This window comes from Spea bombifrons, chromosome 2, assembly GCF_027358695.1.
Source record: "Spea bombifrons isolate aSpeBom1 chromosome 2, aSpeBom1.2.pri, whole genome shotgun sequence".
Classification (NCBI taxonomy): Eukaryota; Metazoa; Chordata; class Amphibia; order Anura; family Pelobatidae; genus Spea; species Spea bombifrons.
Window position 1 is genome coordinate 41,153,408 of NC_071088.1, and position 27,329 is coordinate 41,180,736.

The window sequence follows — 27,329 nt, forward strand, 5'->3', positions numbered from 1 at the left end:
CAATTAAAACATTATAATATTACAATCAAAACTCCCCTTTATGATGTCATATTGTTAAAATGATGATAGCATTATGACATCACAATCATAAGACCCCTTTCCGGTGTCATAATGATAAGACAACTAAATCACTATGATGTCATAATCAATACACTCTTTTATTATGTCATAATGGTAAAAGAATGATAGCATTATGATGTCACAATCAAAACACCTCTTTAGTATCTCCTAATGGTAACACAATTAAAACATTATAATATTACAATCAAAACTCCCCTTTATGATGTCATTATGTTAAGATGATGATAGCATTATGACATCACAATCATAAGACCCCTTTCCGGTGTCATAATTATAAGACAACTAAATCACTATGATGTCATAATCAATACACTCTTTTATTATGTCATAATGGTAAAAGAATGATAGCATTATGATGTCACAATCAAAACACCTCTTTAGTATCTCCTAATGGTAACACAATTAAAACATTATAATATTGCAACCAAAACTCCCCTTTATGATGTCATAATGTTAAGATGATGATAGCATTATGACATCACAATCATAAGACCCCTTTCCGGTGTCATAATTATAAGACAACTAAATCACTGTGATGTCATAATCAATACACTCTTTTATTATGTCATAATGGTAAAAGAATGATAGCATTATGATGTCACAATCAAAACACCTCTTTAGTATCTCCTAATGGTAACACAATTAAAACATTATAATATTACAATCAAAACTCCCCTTTATGATGTCATAATGTTAAGGTGATGATAGCATTATGACATCACAATCATAAGACCCCTTTCCGGTGTCATAATGATAAGACAACTAAATCACTATGATGTCATAATCAATACACTCTTTTATTATGTCATAATGGTGAAAGAATGATAGCATTATGATGTCACAATCAAAACACCTCTTTAGTATCTCCTAATGGTAACACAATTAAAACATTATAATATTACAATCAAAACTCCCCTTTATGATGTCATAATGTTAAGGTGATGATAGCATTCTGACATCACAATCATAAGACCCCTTTCCGGTGTCATAATGATAAGACAACTAAATCACTATGATGTCATAATCAATACACTCTTTTATTATGTCATAATGGTAAAAGAATGATAGCATTATGATGTCACACTCAAAACACCTCTTTAGTATCTCCTAATGGTAACACAATTAAAACATTATAATATTACAATCAAAACTCCCCTTTATGATGTCATATTGTTAAAATGATGATAGCATTATGACATCACAATCATAAGACCCCTTTCCGGTGTCATAATGATAAGACAACTAAATCACTATGATGTCATAATCAATACACTCTTTTATTATGTCATAATGGTAAAAGAATGATAGCATTATGATGTCACAATCAAAACACCTCTTTAGTATCTCCTAATGGTAACACAATTAAAACATTATAATATTACAATCAAAACTCCCCTTTATGATGTCATTATGTTAAGATGATGATAGCATTATGACATCACAATCATAAGACCCCTTTCCGGTGTCATAATTATAAGACAACTAAATCACTATGATGTCATAATCAATACACTCTTTTATTATGTCATAATGGTAAAAGAATGATAGCATTATGATGTCACAATCAAAACACCTCTTTAGTATCTCCTGATGGTAACACAATTAAAACATTATAATATTACATTCAAAACTCCCCTTTATGATGTCATATTGTTAAAGTGATGATAGCATTATGACATCACAATCATAAGACCCCTTTCCGGTGTCATAATGATAAGACAACTAAATCACTATGATGTCATAATCAATACACTCTTTTATTATGTCATAATGGTAAAAGAATGATAGCATTATGATGTCACAATCAAAACACCTCTTTAGTATCTCATGATGGTAACACAATTAAAACATTATAATATTACAATCAAAACTCCCCTTTATGATGTCATAATGTTAAGTTGATGATAGCATTGTGACATCACAATCATAAGACCCCTTTCCGGTGTCATAATGATAAGACAACTAAATCACTATGATGTCATAATCAATACACTCTTTTATTATGTCATAATGGTAAAAGAATGATAGCATTATGATGTCACAATCAAAACACCTCTTTAGTATCTCCTAATGGTAACACAATTAAAACATTATCATATTACAATCAAAACTCCCCTTTATGATGTCATATTGTTAAAATGATGTTAGCATTATGACATCACAATCATAAGACTCCTTTCCGGTGTCATAATTATAAGACAATTAAATCATTATGATGTCATAATCAATACACTCTTTTATTATGTCATAATGGTAAAAGAATGATAGCATTATGATGTCACAATCAAAACACCTCTTTAGTATCTCCTAATGGTAACACAATTAAAACATTATAATATTACAATCAAAATTCCCCTTTATGATGTCATAATGTTAAGGTGATGATAGCATTCTGACATCACAATCATAAGACCCCTTTCCGGTGTCATAATGATAAGACAACTAAATCACTATGATGTCATAATCAATACACTCTTTTATTATGTCATAATGGTAAAAGAATGATAACATTATGATGTCACAATCAAAACACCTCTTTAGTATCTCCTAATGGTAACACAATTAAAACATTATAATATTACAATCAAAACTCCCCTTTATGATGTCATAATGTTAAGGTGATGATAGCATTCTGACATCACAATCATAAGACCCCTTTCCGGTGTCATAATGATAAGACAACTAAATCACTATGATGTCATAATCAATACACTCTTTTATTATGTCATAATGGTAAAAGAATGATAGCATTATGATGTCACACTCAAAACACCTCTTTAGTATCTCCTAATGGTAACACAATTAAAACATTATAATATTACAATCAAAACTCCCCTTTATGATGTCATATTGTTAAAATGATGATAGCATTATGACATCACAATCATAAGACTCCTTTCCGGTGTCATAATTATTAGACAATTAAATCATTATGATGTCATAATCAATACACTCTTTTATTATGTCATAATGGTAAAAGAATGATAGCATTATGATGTCACAATCAAAACACCTCTTTAGTATCTCCTAATGGTAACACAATTAAAACATTATAATATTGCAACCAAAACTCCCCTTTATGATGTCATAATGTTAAGATGATGATAGCATTATGACATCACAATCATAAGACCCCTTTCCGGTGTCATAATTATAAGACAACTAAATCACTGTGATGTCATAATCAATACACTCTTTTATTATGTCATAATGGTAAAAGAATGATAGCATTATGATGTCACAATCAAAACACCTCTTTAGTAACTCCTAATGGTAACACAATTAAAACATTATAATATTACAATCAAAACTCCCCTTTATGATGTCATAATGTTAAGGTGATGATAGCATTATGACATCACAATCATAAGACCCCTTTCCGGTGTCATAATGATAAGACAACTAAATCACTATGATGTCATAATCAATACACTCTTTTATTATGTCATAATGGTAAAAGAATGATAGCATTATGATGTCACAATCAAAACGCCTCTTTAGTATCTCCTAATGGTAACACAATTAAAACATTATAATATTACAATCAAAACTCCCCTTTATGATGTCATATTGTTAAAATGATGATAGCATTATGACATCACAATCATAAGACCCCTTTCCGGTGTCATAATGATAAGACAACTAAATCACTATGATGTCATAATCAATACACTCTTTTATTATGTCATAATGGTAAAAGAATGATAGCATTATGATGTCACAATCAAAACACCTCTTTAGTATCTCCTAATGGTAACACAATTAAAACATTATAATATTACAATCAAAACTCCCCTTTATGATGTCATTATGTTAAGATGATGATAGCATTATGACATCACAATCATAAGACCCCTTTCCGGTGTCATAATTATAAGACAACTAAATCACTATGATGTCATAATCAATACACTCTTTTATTATGTCATAATGGTAAAAGAATGATAGCATTATGATGTCACAATCAAAACACCTCTTTAGTATCTCCTGATGGTAACACAATTAAAACATTATAATATTACATTCAAAACTCCCCTTTATGATGTCATATTGTTAAAGTGATGATAGCATTATGACATCACAATCATAAGACCCCTTTCCGGTGTCATAATGATAAGACAACTAAATCACTATGATGTCATAATCAATACACTCTTTTATTATGTCATAATGGTAAAAGAATGATAGCATTATGATGTCACACTCAAAACACCTCTTTAGTATCTCCTAATGGTAACACAATTAAAACATTATAATATTACAATCAAAACTCCCCTTTATGATGTCATATTGTTAAAATGATGATAGCATTATGACATCACAATCATAAGACTCCTTTCCGGTGTCATAATTATTAGACAATTAAATCATTATGATGTCATAATCAATACACTCTTTTATTATGTCATAATGGTAAAAGAATGATAGCATTATGATGTCACAATCAAAACACCTCTTTAGTATCTCCTAATGGTAACACAATTAAAACATTATAATATTGCAACCAAAACTCCCCTTTATGATGTCATAATGTTAAGATGATGATAGCATTATGACATCACAATCATAAGACCCCTTTCCGGTGTCATAATTATAAGACAACTAAATCACTGTGATGTCATAATCAATACACTCTTTTATTATGTCATAATGGTAAAAGAATGATAGCATTATGATGTCACAATCAAAACACCTCTTTAGTATCTCCTAATGGTAACACAATTAAAACATTATAATATTACAATCAAAACTCCCCTTTATGATGTCATAATGTTAAGGTGATGATAGCATTATGACATCACAATCATAAGACCCCTTTCCGGTGTCATAATGATAAGACAACTAAATCACTATGATGTCATAATCAATACACTCTTTTATTATGTCATAATGGTGAAAGAATGATAGCATTATGATGTCACAATCAAAACACCTCTTTAGTATCTCCTAATGGTAACACAATTAAAACATTATAATATTACAATCAAAACTCCCCTTTATGATGTCATAATGTTAAGGTGATGATAGCATTCTGACATCACAATCATAAGACCCCTTTCCGGTGTCATAATGATAAGACAACTAAATCACTATGATGTCATAATCAATACACTCTTTTATTATGTCATAATGGTAAAAGAATGATAGCATTATGATGTCACACTCAAAACACCTCTTTAGTATCTCCTAATGGTAACACAATTAAAACATTATAATATTACAATCAAAACTCCCCTTTATGATGTCATATTGTTAAAATGATGATAGCATTATGACATCACAATCATAAGACCCCTTTCCGGTGTCATAATGATAAGACAACTAAATCACTATGATGTCATAATCAATACACTCTTTTATTATGTCATAATGGTAAAAGAATGATAGCATTATGATGTCACAATCAAAACACCTCTTTAGTATCTCCTAATGGTAACACAATTAAAACATTATAATATTACAATCAAAACTCCCCTTTATGATGTCATTATGTTAAGATGATGATAGCATTATGACATCACAATCATAAGACCCCTTTCCGGTGTCATAATTATAAGACAACTAAATCACTATGATGTCATAATCAATACACTCTTTTATTATGTCATAATGGTAAAAGAATGATAGCATTATGATGTCACAATCAAAACACCTCTTTAGTATCTCCTGATGGTAACACAATTAAAACATTATAATATTACATTCAAAACTCCCCTTTATGATGTCATATTGTTAAAGTGATGATAGCATTATGACATCACAATCATAAGACCCCTTTCCGGTGTCATAATGATAAGACAACTAAATCACTATGATGTCATAATCAATACACTCTTTTATTATGTCATAATGGTAAAAGAATGATAGCATTATGATGTCACAATCAAAACACCTCTTTAGTATCTCATGATGGTAACACAATTAAAACATTATAATATTACAATCAAAACTCCCCTTTATGATGTCATAATGTTAAGTTGATGATAGCATTGTGACATCACAATCATAAGACCCCTTTCCGGTGTCATAATGATAAGACAACTAAATCACTATGATGTCATAATCAATACACTCTTTTATTATGTCATAATGGTAAAAGAATGATAGCATTATGATGTCACAATCAAAACACCTCTTTAGTATCTCCTAATGGTAACACAATTAAAACATTATCATATTACAATCAAAACTCCCCTTTATGATGTCATATTGTTAAAATGATGTTAGCATTATGACATCACAATCATAAGACTCCTTTCCGGTGTCATAATTATAAGACAATTAAATCATTATGATGTCATAATCAATACACTCTTTTATTATGTCATAATGGTAAAAGAATGATAGCATTATGATGTCACAATCAAAACACCTCTTTAGTATCTCCTAATGGTAACACAATTAAAACATTATAATATTACAATCAAAATTCCCCTTTATGATGTCATAATGTTAAGGTGATGATAGCATTCTGACATCACAATCATAAGACCCCTTTCCGGTGTCATAATGATAAGACAACTAAATCACTATGATGTCATAATCAATACACTCTTTTATTATGTCATAATGGTAAAAGAATGATAACATTATGATGTCACAATCAAAACACCTCTTTAGTATCTCCTAATGGTAACACAATTAAAACATTATAATATTACAATCAAAACTCCCCTTTATGATGTCATAATGTTAAGGTGATGATAGCATTCTGACATCACAATCATAAGACCCCTTTCCGGTGTCATAATGATAAGACAACTAAATCACTATGATGTCATAATCAATACACTCTTTTATTATGTCATAATGGTAAAAGAATGATAGCATTATGATGTCACACTCAAAACACCTCTTTAGTATCTCCTAATGGTAACACAATTAAAACATTATAATATTACAATCAAAACTCCCCTTTATGATGTCATATTGTTAAAATGATGATAGCATTATGACATCACAATCATAAGACTCCTTTCCGGTGTCATAATTATTAGACAATTAAATCATTATGATGTCATAATCAATACACTCTTTTATTATGTCATAATGGTAAAAGAATGATAGCATTATGATGTCACAATCAAAACACCTCTTTAGTATCTCCTAATGGTAACACAATTAAAACATTATAATATTGCAACCAAAACTCCCCTTTATGATGTCATAATGTTAAGATGATGATAGCATTATGACATCACAATCATAAGACCCCTTTCCGGTGTCATAATTATAAGACAACTAAATCACTGTGATGTCATAATCAATACACTCTTTTATTATGTCATAATGGTAAAAGAATGATAGCATTATGATGTCACAATCAAAACACCTCTTTAGTAACTCCTAATGGTAACACAATTAAAACATTATAATATTACAATCAAAACTCCCCTTTATGATGTCATAATGTTAAGGTGATGATAGCATTATGACATCACAATCATAAGACCCCTTTCCGGTGTCATAATGATAAGACAACTAAATCACTATGATGTCATAATCAATACACTCTTTTATTATGTCATAATGGTAAAAGAATGATAGCATTATGATGTCACAATCAAAACGCCTCTTTAGTATCTCCTAATGGTAACACAATTAAAACATTATAATATTACAATCAAAACTCCCCTTTATGATGTCATATTGTTAAAATGATGATAGCATTATGACATCACAATCATAAGACCCCTTTCCGGTGTCATAATGATAAGACAACTAAATCACTATGATGTCATAATCAATACACTCTTTTATTATGTCATAATGGTAAAAGAATGATAGCATTATGATGTCACAATCAAAACACCTCTTTAGTATCTCCTAATGGTAACACAATTAAAACATTATAATATTACAATCAAAACTCCCCTTTATGATGTCATTATGTTAAGATGATGATAGCATTATGACATCACAATCATAAGACCCCTTTCCGGTGTCATAATTATAAGACAACTAAATCACTATGATGTCATAATCAATACACTCTTTTATTATGTCATAATGGTAAAAGAATGATAGCATTATGATGTCACAATCAAAACACCTCTTTAGTATCTCCTGATGGTAACACAATTAAAACATTATAATATTACATTCAAAACTCCCCTTTATGATGTCATATTGTTAAAGTGATGATAGCATTATGACATCACAATCATAAGACCCCTTTCCGGTGTCATAATGATAAGACAACTAAATCACTATGATGTCATAATCAATACACTCTTTTATTATGTCATAATGGTAAAAGAATGATAGCATTATGATGTCACACTCAAAACACCTCTTTAGTATCTCCTAATGGTAACACAATTAAAACATTATAATATTACAATCAAAACTCCCCTTTATGATGTCATATTGTTAAAATGATGATAGCATTATGACATCACAATCATAAGACTCCTTTCCGGTGTCATAATTATTAGACAATTAAATCATTATGATGTCATAATCAATACACTCTTTTATTATGTCATAATGGTAAAAGAATGATAGCATTATGATGTCACAATCAAAACACCTCTTTAGTATCTCCTAATGGTAACACAATTAAAACATTATAATATTGCAACCAAAACTCCCCTTTATGATGTCATAATGTTAAGATGATGATAGCATTATGACATCACAATCATAAGACCCCTTTCCGGTGTCATAATTATAAGACAACTAAATCACTGTGATGTCATAATCAATACACTCTTTTATTATGTCATAATGGTAAAAGAATGATAGCATTATGATGTCACAATCAAAACACCTCTTTAGTATCTCCTAATGGTAACACAATTAAAACATTATAATATTACAATCAAAACTCCCCTTTATGATGTCATAATGTTAAGGTGATGATAGCATTATGACATCACAATCATAAGACCCCTTTCCGGTGTCATAATGATAAGACAACTAAATCACTATGATGTCATAATCAATACACTCTTTTATTATGTCATAATGGTAAAAGAATGATAGCATTATGATGTCACAATCAAAACACCTCTTTAGTATCTCCTAATGGTAACACAATTAAAACATTATAATATTACAATCAAAACTCCCCTTTTTGATGTCATATTGTTAAAATGATGATAGCATTATGACATCACAATCATAAGACCCCTTTCCGGTGTCATAATGATAAGACAACTAAATCACTATGATGTCATAATCAATACACTCTTTTATTATGTCATAATGGTAAAAGAATGATAGCATTATGATGTCACAATCAAAACACCTCTTTAGTATCTCCTAATGGTAACACAATTAAAACATTATAATATTATAATCAAAACTCCCCTTTATGATGTCATATTGTTAAAATGATGATAGCATTATGACATCACAATCATAAGACTCCTTTCCGGTGTCATAATTATAAGACAATTAAATCATTATGATGTCATAATCAATACACTCTTTTATTATATCATAATGGTAAAAGAATGATAGCATTATGATGTCACAATCAAAACACCTCTTTAGTATCTCCTAATGGTAACACAATTAAAACATTATAATATTACAATCAAAACTCCCCTTTATGATGTCATATTGTTAAAATGATGATAGCATTATGACATCACAATCATAAGACTCCTTTCCGGTGTCATAATTATAAGACAATTAAATCATTATGATGTCATAATCAATACACTCTTTTATTATGTCATAATGGTAAAAGAATGATAGCATTATGATGTCACAATCAAAACACCTCTTTAGTATCTCATGATGGTAACACAATTAAAACATTATAATATTACAATCAAAACTCCCCTTTATGATGTCATAATGTTAAGTTGATGATAGCATTGTGACATCACAATCATAAGACCCCTTTCCGGTGTCATAATGATAAGACAACTAAATCACTATGATGTCATAATCAATACACTCTTTTATTATGTCATAATGGTAAAAGAATGATAGCATTATGATGTCACAATCAAAACACCTCTTTAGTATCTCCTAATGGTAACACAATTAAAACATTATCATATTACAATCAAAACTCCCCTTTATGATGTCATATTGTTAAAATGATGATAGCATTATGACATCACAATCATAAGACTCCTTTCCGGTGTCATAATTATAAGACAATTAAATCATTATGATGTCATAATCAATACACTCTTTTATTATGTCATAATGGTAAAAGAATGATAGCATTATGATGTCACAATCAAAACACCTCTTTAGTATCTCCTAATGGTAACACAATTAAAACATTATAATATTACAATCAAAACTCCCCTTTATGATGTCATAATGTTAAGGTGATGATAGCATTCTGACATCACAATCATAAGACCCCTTTCCGGTGTCATAATGATAAGACAACTAAATCACTATGATGTCATAATCAATACACTCTTTTATTATGTCATAATGGTAAAAGAATGATAACATTATGATGTCACAATCAAAACACCTCTTTAGTATCTCCTAATGGTAACACAATTAAAACATTATAATATTACAATCAAAACTCCCCTTTATGATGTCATAATGTTAAGGTGATGATAGCATTCTGACATCACAATCATAAGACCCCTTTCCGGTGTCATAATGATAAGACAACTAAATCACTATGATGTCATAATCAATACACTCTTTTATTATGTCATAATGGTAAAAGAATGATAGCATTATGATGTCACACTCAAAACACCTCTTTAGTATCTCCTAATGGTAACACAATTAAAACATTATAATATTACAATCAAAACTCCCCTTTATGATGTCATATTGTTAAAATGATGATAGCATTATGACATCACAATCATAAGACTCCTTTCCGGTGTCATAATTATTAGACAATTAAATCATTATGATGTCATAATCAATACACTCTTTTATTATGTCATAATGGTAAAAGAATGATAGCATTATGATGTCACAATCAAAACACCTCTTTAGTATCTCCTAATGGTAACACAATTAAAACATTATAATATTGCAGCCAAAACTCCCCTTTATGATGTCATAATGTTAAGATGATGATAGCATTATGACATCACAATCATAAGACCCCTTTCCGGTGTCATAATGATAAGACAACTAAATCACTATGATGTCATAATCAATACACTCTTTTATTATGTCATAATGGTAAAAGAATGATAGCATTATGATGTCACAATCAAAACACCTCTTTAGTATCTCATGATGGTAACACAATTAAAACATTATAATATTACAATCAAAACTCCCCTTTATGATGTCAGAATGTTAAGTTGATGATAGCATTATGACATCACAATCATAAGACCCCTTTCCGGTGTCATAATGATAAGACAACTAAATCACTATGATGTCATCATCAATACACTCTTTTATTATGTCATAATGGTAAAAGAATGATAGCATTATGATGTCACAATCAAAACACCTCTTTAGTATCTCATGATGGTAACACAATTAAAACATTATAATATTACAATCAAAACTCCCTTTATGATGTCATAATGTTAAGTTGATGATAGCATTGTGACATCACAATCATAAGACCCCTTTCCGGTGTCATAATGATAAGACAACTAAATCACTATGATGTCATAATCAATACACTCTTTTATTATGTCATAATGGTAAAAGAATGATAGCATTATGATGTCACAATCAAAACACCTCTTTAGTATCTCCTAATGGTAACACTATTAAAACATTATCATATTACAATCAAAACTCCCCTTTATGATGTCATATTGTTAAAATGATGATAGCATTATGACATCACAATCATAAGACTCCTTTCCGGTGTCATAATGATAAGACAACTAAATCACTATGATGTCATAATCAATACACTCTTTTATTATGTCATAATGGTAAAAGAATGATAGCATTATGATGTCACACTCAAAACACCTCTTTAGTATCTCCTAATGGTAACACAATTAAAACATTATAATATTACAATCAAAACTCCCCTTTATGATGTCATATTGTTAAAATGATGATAGCATTATGACATCACAATCATAAGACCCCTTTCCGGTGTCATAATGATAAGACAACTAAATCACTATGATGTCATAATCAATACACTCTTTTATTATGTCATAATGGTAAAAGAATGATAGCATTATGATGTCACAATCAAAACACCTCTTTACTATCTCCTAATGGTAACACAATTAAAACATTATAATATTACAATCAAAACTCCCCTTTATGATGTCATTATGTTAAGATGATGATAGCATTATGACATCACAATCATAAGACCCCTTTCCGGTGTCATAATTATAAGACAACTAAATCACTATGATGTCATAATCAATACACTCTTTTATTACGTCATAATGGTAAAAGAATGATAGCATTATGATGTCACAATCAAAACACCTCTTTAGTATCTCCTGATGGTAACACAATTAAAACATTATAATATTACATTCAAAACTCCCCTTTATGATGTCATATTGTTAAAGTGATGATAGCATTATGACATCACAATCATAAGACCCCTTTCCGGTGTCATAATGATAAGACAACTAAATCACTATGATGTCATAATCAATACACTCTTTTATTATGTCATAATGGTAAAAGAATGATAGCATTATGATGTCACAATCAAAACACCTCTTTAGTATCTCATGATGGTAACACAATTAAAACATTATAATATTACAATCAAAACTCCCCTTTATGATGTCATAATGTTAAGTTGATGATAGCATTGTGACATCACAATCATAAGACCCCTTTCCGGTGTCATAATGATAAGACAACTAAATCACTATGATGTCATAATCAATACACTCTTTTATTATGTCATAATGGTAAAAGAATGATAGCATTATGATGTCACAATCAAAACACCTCTTTAGTATCTCCTAATGGTAACACAATTAAAACATTATCATATTACAATCAAAACTCCCCTTTATGATGTCATATTGTTAAAATGATGATAGCATTATGACATCACAATCATAAGACTCCTTTCCGGTGTCATAATTATAAGACAATTAAATCATTATGATGTCATAATCAATACACTCTTTTATTATGTCATAATGGTAAAAGAATGATAGCATTATGATGTCACAATCAAAACACATCTTTAGTATCTCCTAATGGTAACACAATTAAAACATTATAATATTACAATCAAAACTCCCCTTTATGATGTCATAATGTTAAGGTGATGATAGCATTCTGACATCACAATCATAAGACCCCTTTCCGGTGTCATAATGATAAGACAACTAAATCACTATGATGTCATAATCAATACACTCTTTTATTATGTCATAATGGTAAAAGAATGATAACATTATGATGTCACAATCAAAACACCTCTTTAGTATCTCCTAATGGTAACACAATTAAAACATTATAATATTACAATCAAAACTCCCCTTTATGATGTCATAATGTTAAGGTGATGATAGCATTCTGACATCACAATCATAAGACCCCTTTCCGGTGTCATAATGATAAGACAACTAAATCACTATGATGTCATAATCAATACACTCTTTTATTATGTCATAATGGTAAAAGAATGATAGCATTATGATGTCACACTCAAAACACCTCTTTAGTATCTCCTAATGGTAACACAATTAAAACATTATAATATTACAATCAAAACTCCCCTTTATGATGTCATATTGTTAAAATGATGATAGCATTATGACATCACAATCATAAGACTCCTTTCCGGTGTCATAATTATTAGACAATTAAATCATTATGATGTCATAATCAATACACTCTTTTATTATGTCATAATGGTAAAAGAATGATAGCATTATGATGTCACAATCAAAACACCTCTTTAGTATCTCCTAATGGTAACACAATTAAAACATTATAATATTGCAACCAAAACTCCCCTTTATGATGTCATAATGTTAAGATGATGATAGCATTATGACATCACAATCATAAGACCCCTTTCCGGTGTCATAATTATAAGACAACTAAATCACTGTGATGTCATAATCAATACACTCTTTTATTATGTCATAATGGTAAAAGAATGATAGCATTATGATGTCACAATCAAAACACCTCTTTAGTATCTCCTAATGGTAACACAATTAAAACATTATAATATTACAATCAAAACTCCCCTTTATGATGTCATAATGTTAAGGTGATGATAGCATTATGACATCACAATCATAAGACCCCTTTCCGGTGTCATAATGATAAGACAACTAAATCACTATGATGTCATAATCAATACACTCTTTTATTATGTCATAATGGTGAAAGAATGATAGCATTATGATGTCACAATCAAAACACCTCTTTAGTATCTCCTAATGGTAACACAATTAAAACATTATAATATTACAATCAAAACTCCCCTTTATGATGTCATAATGTTAAGGTGATGATAGCATTCTGACATCACAATCATAAGACCCCTTTCCGGTGTTATAATGATAAGACAACTAAATCACTATGATGTCATAATCAATACACTCTTTTATTATGTCATAATGGTAAAAGAATGATAGCATTATGATGTCACAATAAAAAAACACCTCTTTAGTATCTCCTAATGGTAACACAATTAAAACATTATAATATTACAATCAAAACTCCCCTTTATGATGTCATAATGTTAAGGTGATGATAGCATTATGACATCACAATCATAAGACCCCTTTCCGGTGTCATAATGATAAGACAACTAAATCACTATGATGTCATAATCAATACACTCTTTTATTATGTCATAATTATGAAAGAATGATAGCATTATGATGTCACAATCAAAACACCTCTTTAGTATCTCCTAATGGTAACACAATTAAAACATTATAATATTACAATCAAAACTCCCCTTTATGATGTCATAATGTTAAGGTGATGATAGCATTCTGACATCACAATCATAAGACCCCTTTCCGGTGTCATAATGATAAGACAACTAAATCACTATGATGTCATAATCAATACACTCTTTTATTATGTCATAATGGTAAAAGAATGATAGCATTATGATGTCACAATCAAAACACCTCTTTAGTATCTCCTAATGGTAACACAATTAAAACATTATCATATTACAATCAAAACTCCCCTTTATGATGTCATATTGTTAAAATGATGATAGCATTATGACATCACAATCATAAGACTCCTTTCCGGTGTCATAATTATAAGACAATTAAATCATTATGATGTCATAATCAATACACTCTTTTATTATGTCATAATGGTAAAAGAATGATAGCATTATGATGTCACAATCAAAACACCTCTTTAGTATCTCCTAATGGTAACACAATTAAAACATTATCATATTACAATCAAAACTCCCCTTTATGATGTCATATTGTTAAGTTGATGATAGCATTGTGACATCACAATCATAAGACCCCTTTCCGGTGTCATAATGATAAGACAACTAAATCACTATGATGTCATAATCAATACACTCTTTTATTATGTCATAATGGTAAAAGAATGATAGCATTATGATGTCACAATCAAAACACCTCTTTAGTATCTCCTAATGGTAACACAATTAAAACATTATCATATTACAATCAAAACTCCCCTTTATGATGTCATATTGTTAAAATGATGATAGCATTATGACATCACAATCATAAGACTCCTTTCCGGTGTCATAATGATAAGACAACTAAATCACTATGATGTCATAATCAATACACTCTTTTATTATGTCATAATGGTAAAAGAATGATAGCATTATGATGTCACACTCAAAACACCTCTTTAGTATCTCCTAATGGTAACACAATTAAAACATTATAATATTACAATCAAAACTCCCCTTTATGATGTCATATTGTTAAAATGATGATAGCATTATGACATCACAATCATAAGACCCCTTTCCGGTGTCATAATGATAAGACAACTAAATCACTATGATGTCATAATCAATACACTCTTTTATTATGTCATAATGGTAAAAGAATGATAGCATTATGATGTCACAATCAAAACACCTCTTTAGTATCTCCTAATGGTAACACAATTAAAACATTATAATATTACAATCAAAACTCCCCTTTATGATGTCATTATGTTAAGATGATGATAGCATTATAACATCACAATCATAAGACCCCTTTCCGGTGTCATAATTATAAGACAACTAAATCACTATGATGTCATAATCAATACACTCTTTTATTATGTCATAATGGTAAAAGAATGATAGCATTATGATGTCACAATCAAAACACCTCTTTAGTATCTCCTGATGGTAACACAATTAAAACATTATAATATTACATTCAAAACTCCCCTTTATGATGTCATATTGTTAAAGTGATGATAGCATTATGACATCACAATCATAAGACCCCTTTCCGGTGTCATAATGATAAGACAACTAAATCACTATGATGTCATAATCAATACACTCTTTTATTATGTCATAATGGTAAAAGAATGATAGCATTATGATGTCACAATCAAAACACCTCTTTAGTATCTCATGATGGTAACACAATTAAAACATTATAATATTACAATCAAAACTCCCCTTTATGATGTCATAATGTTAAGTTGATGATAGCATTGTGACATCACAATCATAAGACCCCTTTCCGGTGTCATAATAAGACAACTAAATCACTATGATGTCATAATCAATACACTCTTTTATTATGTCATAATGGTAAAAGAATGATAGCATTATGATGTCACAATCAAAACACCTCTTTAGTATCTCCTAATGGTAACACAATTAAAACATTATCATATTACAATCAAAACTCCCCTTTATGATGTCACATTGTTAAAATGATGATAGCATTATGACATCACAATCATAAGACTCCTTTCCGGTGTCATAATTATAAGACAATTAAATCATTATGATGTCATAATCAATACACTCCTTTATTATGTCATAATGGTAAAAGAATGATAGCATTATGATGTCACAATCAAAACACCTCTTTAGTATCTCCTAATGGTAACACAATTAAAACATTATAATATTACAATCAAAACTCCCCTTTATGATGTCATAATGTTAAGGTGATGATAGCATTCTGACATCACAATCATAAGACCCCTTTCCGGTGTCATAATGATAAGACAACTAAATCACTATGATGTCATAATCAATACACTCTTTTATTATGTCATAATGGTAAAAGAATGATAACATTATGATGTCACAATCAAAACACCTCTTTAGTATCTCCTAATGGTAACACAATTAAAACATTATAATATTACAATCAAAACTCCCCTTTATGATGTCATAATGTTAAGGTGATGATAGCATTCTGACATCACAATCATAAGACCCCTTTCCGGTGTCATAATGATAAGACAACTAAATCACTATGATGTCATAATCAATACACTCTTTTATTATGTCATAATGGTCACAGAATGATAGCATTATGATGTCACAATCAAAACACCTCTTTAGTATCTCCTAATGGTAACACAATTAAAACATTATAATATTACAATCAAAACTCCCCTTTATGATGTCATAATGTTAAGGTGATGATAGCATTATGACATCACAATCATAAGACCCCTTTCCGGTGTCATAATGATAAGACAACTAAATCACTATGATGTCATAATCAATACACTCTTTTATTATGTCATAATGGTGAAAGAATGATAGCATTATGATGTCACAATCAAAACACCTCTTTAGTATCTCCTAATGGTAACACAATTAAAACATTATAATATTACAATCAAAACTCCCCTTTATGATGTCATAATGTTAAGGTGATGATAGCATTCTGACATCACAATCATAAGACCCCTTTCCGGTGTCATAATGATAAGACAACTAAATCACTATGATGTCATAATCAATACACTCTTTTATTATGTCATAATGGTGAAAGAATGATAGCATTATGATGTCACAATCAAAACACCTCTTTAGTATCTCCTAATGGTAACACAATTAAAACATTATAATATTACAATCAAAACTCCCCTTTATGATGTCATAATGTTAAGGTGATGATAGCATTCTGACATCACAATCATAAGACCCCTTTCCGGTGTCATAATGATAAGACAACTAAATCACTATGATGTCATAATCAATACACTCTTTTATTATGTCATAATGGTAAAAGAATGATAGCATTATGATGTCACAATCAAAACACCTCTTTAGTATCTCCTAATGGTAACACAATTAAAACATTATCATATTACAATCAAAACTCCCCTTTATGATGTCATATTGTTAAAATGATGATAGCATTATGACATCACAATCATAAGACTCCTTTCCGGTGTCATAATTATAAGACAATTAAATCATTATGATGTCATAATCAATACACTCTTTTATTATGTCATAATGGTAAAAGAATGATAGCATTATGATGTCACAATCAAAACACCTCTTTAGTATCTCCTAATGGTAACACAATTAAAACATTATCATATTACAATCAAAACTCCCCTTTATGATGTCATATTGTTAAGTTGATGATAGCATTGTGACATCACAATCATAAGACCCCTTTCCGGTGTCATAATGATAAGACAACTAAATCACTATGATGTCATAATCAATACACTCTTTTATTATGTCATAATGGTAAAAGAATGATAGCATTATGATGTCACAATCAAAACACCTCTTTAGTATCTCCTAATGGTAACACAATTAAAACATTATCATATTACAATCAAAACTCCCCTTTATGATGTCATATTGTTAAAATGATGATAGCATTATGACATCACAATCATAAGACTCCTTTCCGGTGTCATAATGATAAGACAACTAAATCACTATGATGTCATAATCAATACACTCTTTTATTATGTCATAATGGTAAAAGAATGATAGCATTATGATGTCACACTCAAAACACCTCTTTAGTATCTCCTAATGGTAACACAATTAAAACATTATAATATTACAATCAAAACTCCCCTTTATGATGTCATATTGTTAAAATGATGATAGCATTATGACATCACAATCATAAGACCCCTTTCCGGTGTCATAATGATAAGACAACTAAATCACTATGATGTCATAATCAATACACTCTTTTATTATGTCATAATGGTAAAAGAATGATAGCATTATGATGTCACAATCAAAACACCTCTTTAGTATCTCCTAATGGTAACACAATTAAAACATTATAATATTACAATCAAAACTCCCCTTTATGATGTCATTATGTTAAGATGATGATAGCATTATAACATCACAATCATAAGACCCCTTTCCGGTGTCATAATTATAAGACAACTAAATCACTATGATGTCATAATCAATACACTCTTTTATTATGTCATAATGGTAAAAGAATGATAGCATTATGATGTCACAATCAAAACACCTCTTTAGTATCTCCTGATGGTAACACAATTAAAACATTATAATATTACATTCAAAACTCCCCTTTATGATGTCATATTGTTAAAGTGATGATAGCATTATGACATCACAATCATAAGACCCCTTTCCGGTGTCATAATGATAAGACAACTAAATCACTATGATGTCATAATCAATACACTCTTTTATTATGTCATAATGGTAAAAGAATGATAGCATTATGATGTCACAATCAAAACACCTCTTTAGTATCTCATGATGGTAACACAATTAAAACATTATAATATTACAATCAAAACTCCCCTTTATGATGTCATAATGTTAAGTTGATGATAGCATTGTGACATCACAATCATAAGACCCCTTTCCGGTGTCATAATAAGACAACTAAATCACTATGATGTCATAATCAATACACTCTTTTATTATGTCATAATGGTAAAAGAATGATAGCATTATGATGTCACAATCAAAACACCTCTTTAGTATCTCCTAATGGTAACACAATTAAAACATTATCATATTACAATCAAAACTCCCCTTTATGATGTCACATTGTTAAAATGATGATAGCATTATGACATCACAATCATAAGACTCCTTTCCGGTGTCATAATTATAAGACAATTAAATCATTATGATGTCATAATCAATACACTCCTTTATTATGTCATAATGGTAAAAGAATGATAGCATTATGATGTCACAATCAAAACACCTCTTTAGTATCTCCTAATGGTAACACAATTAAAACATTATAATATTACAATCAAAACTCCCCTTTATGATGTCATAATGTTAAGGTGATGATAGCATTCTGACATCACAATCATAAGACCCCTTTCCGGTGTCATAATGATAAGACAACTAAATCACTATGATGTCATAATCAATACACTCTTTTATTATGTCATAATGGTAAAAGAATGATAACATTATGATGTCACAATCAAAACACCTCTTTAGTATCTCCTAATGGTAACACAATTAAAACATTATAATATTACAATCAAAACTCCCCTTTATGATGTCATAATGTTAAGGTGATGATAGCATTCTGACATCACAATCATAAGACCCCTTTCCGGTGTCATAATGATAAGACAACTAAATCACTATGATGTCATAATCAATACACTCTTTTATTATGTCATAATGGTAAAAGAATGATAGCATTATGATGTCACAATCAAAACACCTCTTTAGTATCTCCTAATGGTAACACAATTAAAACATTATAATATTACAATCAAAACTCCCCTTTATGATGTCATAATGTTAAGGTGATGATAGCATTATGACATCACAATCATAAGACCCCTTTCCGGTGTCATAATGATAAGACAACTAAATCACTATGATGTCATAATCAATACACTCTTTTATTATGTCATAATGGTGAAAGAATGATAGCATTATGATGTCACAATCAAAACACCTCTTTAGTATCTCCTAATGGTAACACAATTAAAACATTATAATATTACAATCAAAACTCCCCTTTATGATGTCATAATGTTAAGGTGATGATAGCATTCTGACATCACAATCATAAGACCCCTTTCCGGTGTCATAATGATAAGACAACTAAATCACTATGATGTCATAATCAATACACTCTTTTATTATGTCATAATGGTAAAAGAATGATAGCATTATGATGTCACAATCAAAACACCTCTTTAGTATCTCCTAATGGTAACACAATTAAAACATTATCATATTACAATCAAAACTCCCCTTTATGATGTCATATTGTTAAAATGATGATAGCATTATGACATCACAATCATAAGACTCCTTTCCGGTGTCATAATTATAAGACAATTAAATCATTATGATGTCATAATCAATACACTCTTTTATTATGTCATAATGGTAAAAGAATGATAGCATTATGATGTCACAATCAAAACACCTCTTTAGTATCTCCTAATGGTAACACAATTAAAACATTATCATATTACAATCAAAACTCCCCTTTATGATGTCATATTGTTAAGTTGATGATAGCATTGTGACATCACAATCATAAGACCCCTTTCCGGTGTCATAATGATAAGACAACTAAATCACTATGATGTCATAATCAATACACTCTTTTATTATGTCATAATGGTAAAAGAATGATAGCATTATGATGTCACAATCAAAACACCTCTTTAGTATCTCCTAATGGTAACACAATTAAAACATTATCATATTACAATCAAAACTCCCCTTTATGATGTCATATTGTTAAAATGATGATAGCATTATGACATCACAATCATAAGACTCCTTTCCGGTGTCATAATGATAAGACAACTAAATCACTATGATGTCATAATCAATACACTCTTTTATTATGTCATAATGGTAAAAGAATGATAGCATTATGATGTCACACTCAAAACACCTCTTTAGTATCTCCTAATGGTAACACAATTAAAACATTATAATATTACAATCAAAACTCCCCTTTATGATGTCATATTGTTAAAATGATGATAGCATTATGACATCACAATCATAAGACCCCTTTCCGGTGTCATAATGATAAGACAACTAAATCACTATGATGTCATAATCAATACACTCTTTTATTATGTCATAATGGTAAAAGAATGATAGCATTATGATGTCACAATCAAAACACCTCTTTAGTATCTCCTAATGGTAACACAATTAAAACATTATAATATTACAATCAAAACTCCCCTTTATGATGTCATTATGTTAAGATGATGATAGCATTATGACATCACAATCATAAGACCCCTTTCCGGTGTCATAATTATAAGACAACTAAATCACTATGATGTCATAATCAATACACTCTTTTATTATGTCATAATGGTAAAAGAATGATAGCATTATGATGTCACAATCAAAACACCTCTTTAGTATCTCCTGATGGTAACACAATTAAAACATTATAATATTACATTCAAAACTCCCCTTTATGATGTCATATTGTTAAAGTGATGATAGCATTATGACATCACAATCATAAGACCCCTTTCCGGTGTCATAATGATAAGACAACTAAATCACTATGATGTCATAATCAATACACTCTTTTATTATGTCATAATGGTAAAAGAATGATAGCATTATGATGTCACAATCAAAACACCTCTTTAGTATCTCATGATGGTAACACAATTAAAACATTATAATATTACAATCAAAACTCCCCTTTATGATGTCATAATGTTAAGTTGATGATAGCATTGTGACATCACAATCATAAGACCCCTTTCCGGTGTCATAATAAGACAACTAAATCACTATGATGTCATAATCAATACACTCTTTTATTATGTCATAATGGTAAAAGAATGATAGCATTATGATGTCACAATCAAAACACCTCTTTAGTATCTCCTAATGGTAACACAATTAAAACATTATCATATTACAATCAAAACTCCCCTTTATGATGTCACATTGTTAAAATGATGATAGCATTATGACATCACAATCATAAGACTCCTTTCCGGTGTCATAATTATAAGACAATTAAATCATTATGATGTCATAATCAATACACTCCTTTATTATGTCATAATGGTAAAAGAATGATAGCATTATGATGTCACAATCAAAACACCTCTTTAGTATCTCCTAATGGTAACACAATTAAAACATTATAATATTACAATCAAAACTCCCCTTTATGATGTCATAATGTTAAGGTGATGATAGCATTCTGACATCACAATCATAAGACCCCTTTCCGGTGTCATAATGATAAGACAACTAAATCACTATGATGTCATAATCAATACACTCTTTTATTATGTCATAATGGTAAAAGAATGATAACATTATGATGTCACAATCAAAACACCTCTTTAGTATCTCCTAATGGTAACACAATTAAAACATTATAATATTACAATCAAAACTCCCCTTTATGATGTCATAATGTTAAGGTGATGATAGCATTCTGACATCACAATCATAAGACCCCTTTCCGGTGTCATAATGATAAGACAACTAAATCACTATGATGTCATAATCAATACACTCTTTTATTATGTCATAATGGTAAAAGAATGATAGCATTATGATGTCACAATCAAAACACCTCTTTAGTATCTCCTAATGGTAACACAATTAAAACATTATAATATTACAATCAAAACTCCCCTTTATGATGTCATAATGTTAAGGTGATGATAGCATTATGACATCACAATCATAAGACCCCTTTCCGGTGTCATAATGATAAGACAACTAAATCACTATGATGTCATAATCAATACACTCTTTTATTATGTCATAATGGTGAAAGAATGATAGCATTATGATGTCACAATCAAAACACCTCTTTAGTATCTCCTAATGGTAACACAATTAAAACATTATAATATTACAATCAAAACTCCCCTTTATGATGTCATAATGTTAAGGTGATGATAGCATTCTGACATCACAATCATAAGACCCCTTTCCGGTGTCATAATGATAAGACAACTAAATCACTATGATGTCATAATCAATACACTCTTTTATTATGTCATAATGGTAAAAGAATGCTAGCATTATGATGTCACACTCAAAACACCTCTTTAGTATCTCCTAATGGTAACACAATTAAAACATTATAATATTACAATCAAAACTCCCCTTTATGATGTCATATTGTTAAAATGATGATAGCATTATGACATCACAATCATAAGACCCCTTTCCGGTGTCATAATGATAAGACAACTAAATCACTATGATGTCATAATCAATACACTCTTTTATTATGTCATAATGGTAAAAGAATGATAGCATTATGATGTCACAATCAAAACACCTCTTTAGTATCTCCTAATGGTAACACAATTAAAACATTATAATATTACAATCAAAACTCCCCTTTATGATGTCATATTGTTAAAATGATGATAACATTATGACATCACAATCATAAGACCCCTTTCCGGTGTCATAATGATAAGACAACTAAATCACTATGATGTCATAATCAATACACTCTTTTATTATGTCATAATGGTAAAAGAATGATAGCATTATGATGTCACAATCAAAACACCTCTTTAGTATCTCCTAATGGTAACACAATTAAAACATTATAATATTACAATCAAAACTCCCCTTTATGATGTCATATTGTTAAAATGATGATAGCATTATGACATCACAATCATAAGACCCCTTTCCGGTGTCATAATGATAAGACAACTAAATCACTATGATGTCATAATCAATACACTCTTTTATTATGTCATAATGGTAAAAGAATGATAGCATTATGATGTCACAATCAAAACACCTCTTTAGTATCTCCTAATGGTAACACAATTAAAACATTATAATATTATAATCAAAACTCCCCTTTATGATGTCATATTGTTAAAATGATGATAGCATTATGACATCACAATCATAAGACTCCTTTCCGGTGTCATAATTATAAGACAATTAAATCATTATGATGTCATAATCAATACACTCTTTTATTATATCATAATGGTAAAAGAATGATAGCATTATGATGTCACAATCAAAACACCTCTTTAGTATCTCCTAATGGTAACACAATTAAAACATTATAATATTACAATCAAAACTCCCCTTTATGATGTCATATTGTTAAAATGATGATAGCATTATGACATCACAATCATAAGACTCCTTTCCGGTGTCATAATTATAAGACAATTAAATCATTATGATGTCATAATCAATACACTCTTTTATTATGTCATAATGGTAAAAGAATGATAGCATTATGATGTCACAATCAAAACACCTCTTTAGTATCTCATGATGGTAACACAATTAAAACATTATAATATTACAATCAAAACTCCCCTTTATGATGTCATAATGTTAAGTTGATGATAGCATTGTGACATCACAATCATAAGACCCCTTTCCGGTGTCATAATGATAAGACAACTAAATCACTATGATGTCATAATCAATACACTCTTTTATTATGTCATAATGGTAAAAGAATGATAGCATTATGATGTCACAATCAAAACACCTCTTTAGTATCTCCTAATGGTAACACAATTAAAACATTATCATATTACAATCAAAACTCCCCTTTATGATGTCATATTGTTAAAATGATGATAGCATTATGACATCACAATCATAAGACTCATTTCCGGTGTCATAATTATAAGACAATTAAATCATTATGATGTCATAATCAATACACTCTTTTATTATGTCATAATGGTAAAAGAATGATAGCATTATGATGTCACAATCAAAACACCTCTTTAGTATCTCCTAATGGTAACACAATTAAAACATTATAATATTACAATCAAAACTCCCCTTTATGATGTCATAATGTTAAGGTGATGATAGCATTCTGACATCACAATCATAAGACCCCTTTCCGGTGTCATAATGATAAGACAACTAAATCACTATGATGTCATAATCAATACACTCTTTTATTATGTCATAATGGTAAAAGAATGATAACATTATGATGTCACAATCAAAACACCTCTTTAGTATCTCCTAATGGTAACACAATTAAAACATTATAATATTACAATCAAAACTCCCCTTTATGATGTCATAATGTTAAGGTGATGATAGCATTCTGACATCACAATCATAAGACCCCTTTCCGGTGTCATAATGATAAGACAACTAAATCACTATGATGTCATAATCAATACACTCTTTTATTATGTCATAATGGTAAAAGAATGATAGCATTATGATGTCACACTCAAAACACCTCTTTAGTATCTCCTAATGGTAACACAATTAAAACATTATAATATTACAATCAAAACTCCCCTTTATGATGTCATATTGTTAAAATGATGATAGCATTATGACATCACAATCATAAGACTCCTTTCCGGTGTCATAATTATTAGACAATTAAATCATTATGATGTCATAATCAATACACTCTTTTATTATGTCATAATGGTAAAAGAATGATAGCATTATGATGTCACAATCAAAACACCTCTTTAGTATCTCCTAATGGTAACACAATTAAAACATTATAATATTGCAACCAAAACTCCCCTTTATGATGTCATAATGTTAAGATGATGATAGCATTATGACATCACAATCATAAGACCCCTTTCCGGTGTCATAATTATAAGACAACTAAATCACTGTGATGTCATAATCAATACACTCTTTTATTATGTCATAATGGTAAAAGAATGATAGCATTATGATGTCACAATCAAAACACCTCTTTAGTATCTCCTAATGGTAACACAATTAAAACATTATAATATTACAATCAAAACTCCCCTTTATGATGTCATAATGTTAAGGTGATGATAGCATTATGACATCACAATCATAAGACCCCTTTCCGGTGTCATAATGATAAGACAACTAAATCACTATGATGTCATAATCAATACACTCTTTTATTATGTCATAATGGTGAAAGAATGATAGCATTATGATGTCACAATCAAAACACCTCTTTAGTATCTCCTAATGGTAACACAATTAAAACATTATAATATTACAATCAAAACTCCCCTTTATGATGTCATAATGTTAAGGTGATGATAGCATTCTGACATCACAATCATAAGACCCCTTTCCGGTGTCATAATGATAAGACAACTAAATCACTATGATGTCATAATCAATACACTCTTTTATTATGTCATAATGGTAAAAGAATGATAGCATTATGATGTCACACTCAAAACACCTCTTTAGTATCTCCTAATGGTAACACAATTAAAACATTATAATATTACAATCAAAACTCCCCTTTATGATGTCATATTGTTAAAATGATGATAGCATTATGACATCACAATCATAAGACCCCTTTCCGGTGTCATAATGATAAGACAACTAAATCACTATGATGTCATAATCAATACACTCTTTTATTATGTCATAATGGTAAAAGAATGATAGCATTATGATGTCACAATCAAAACACCTC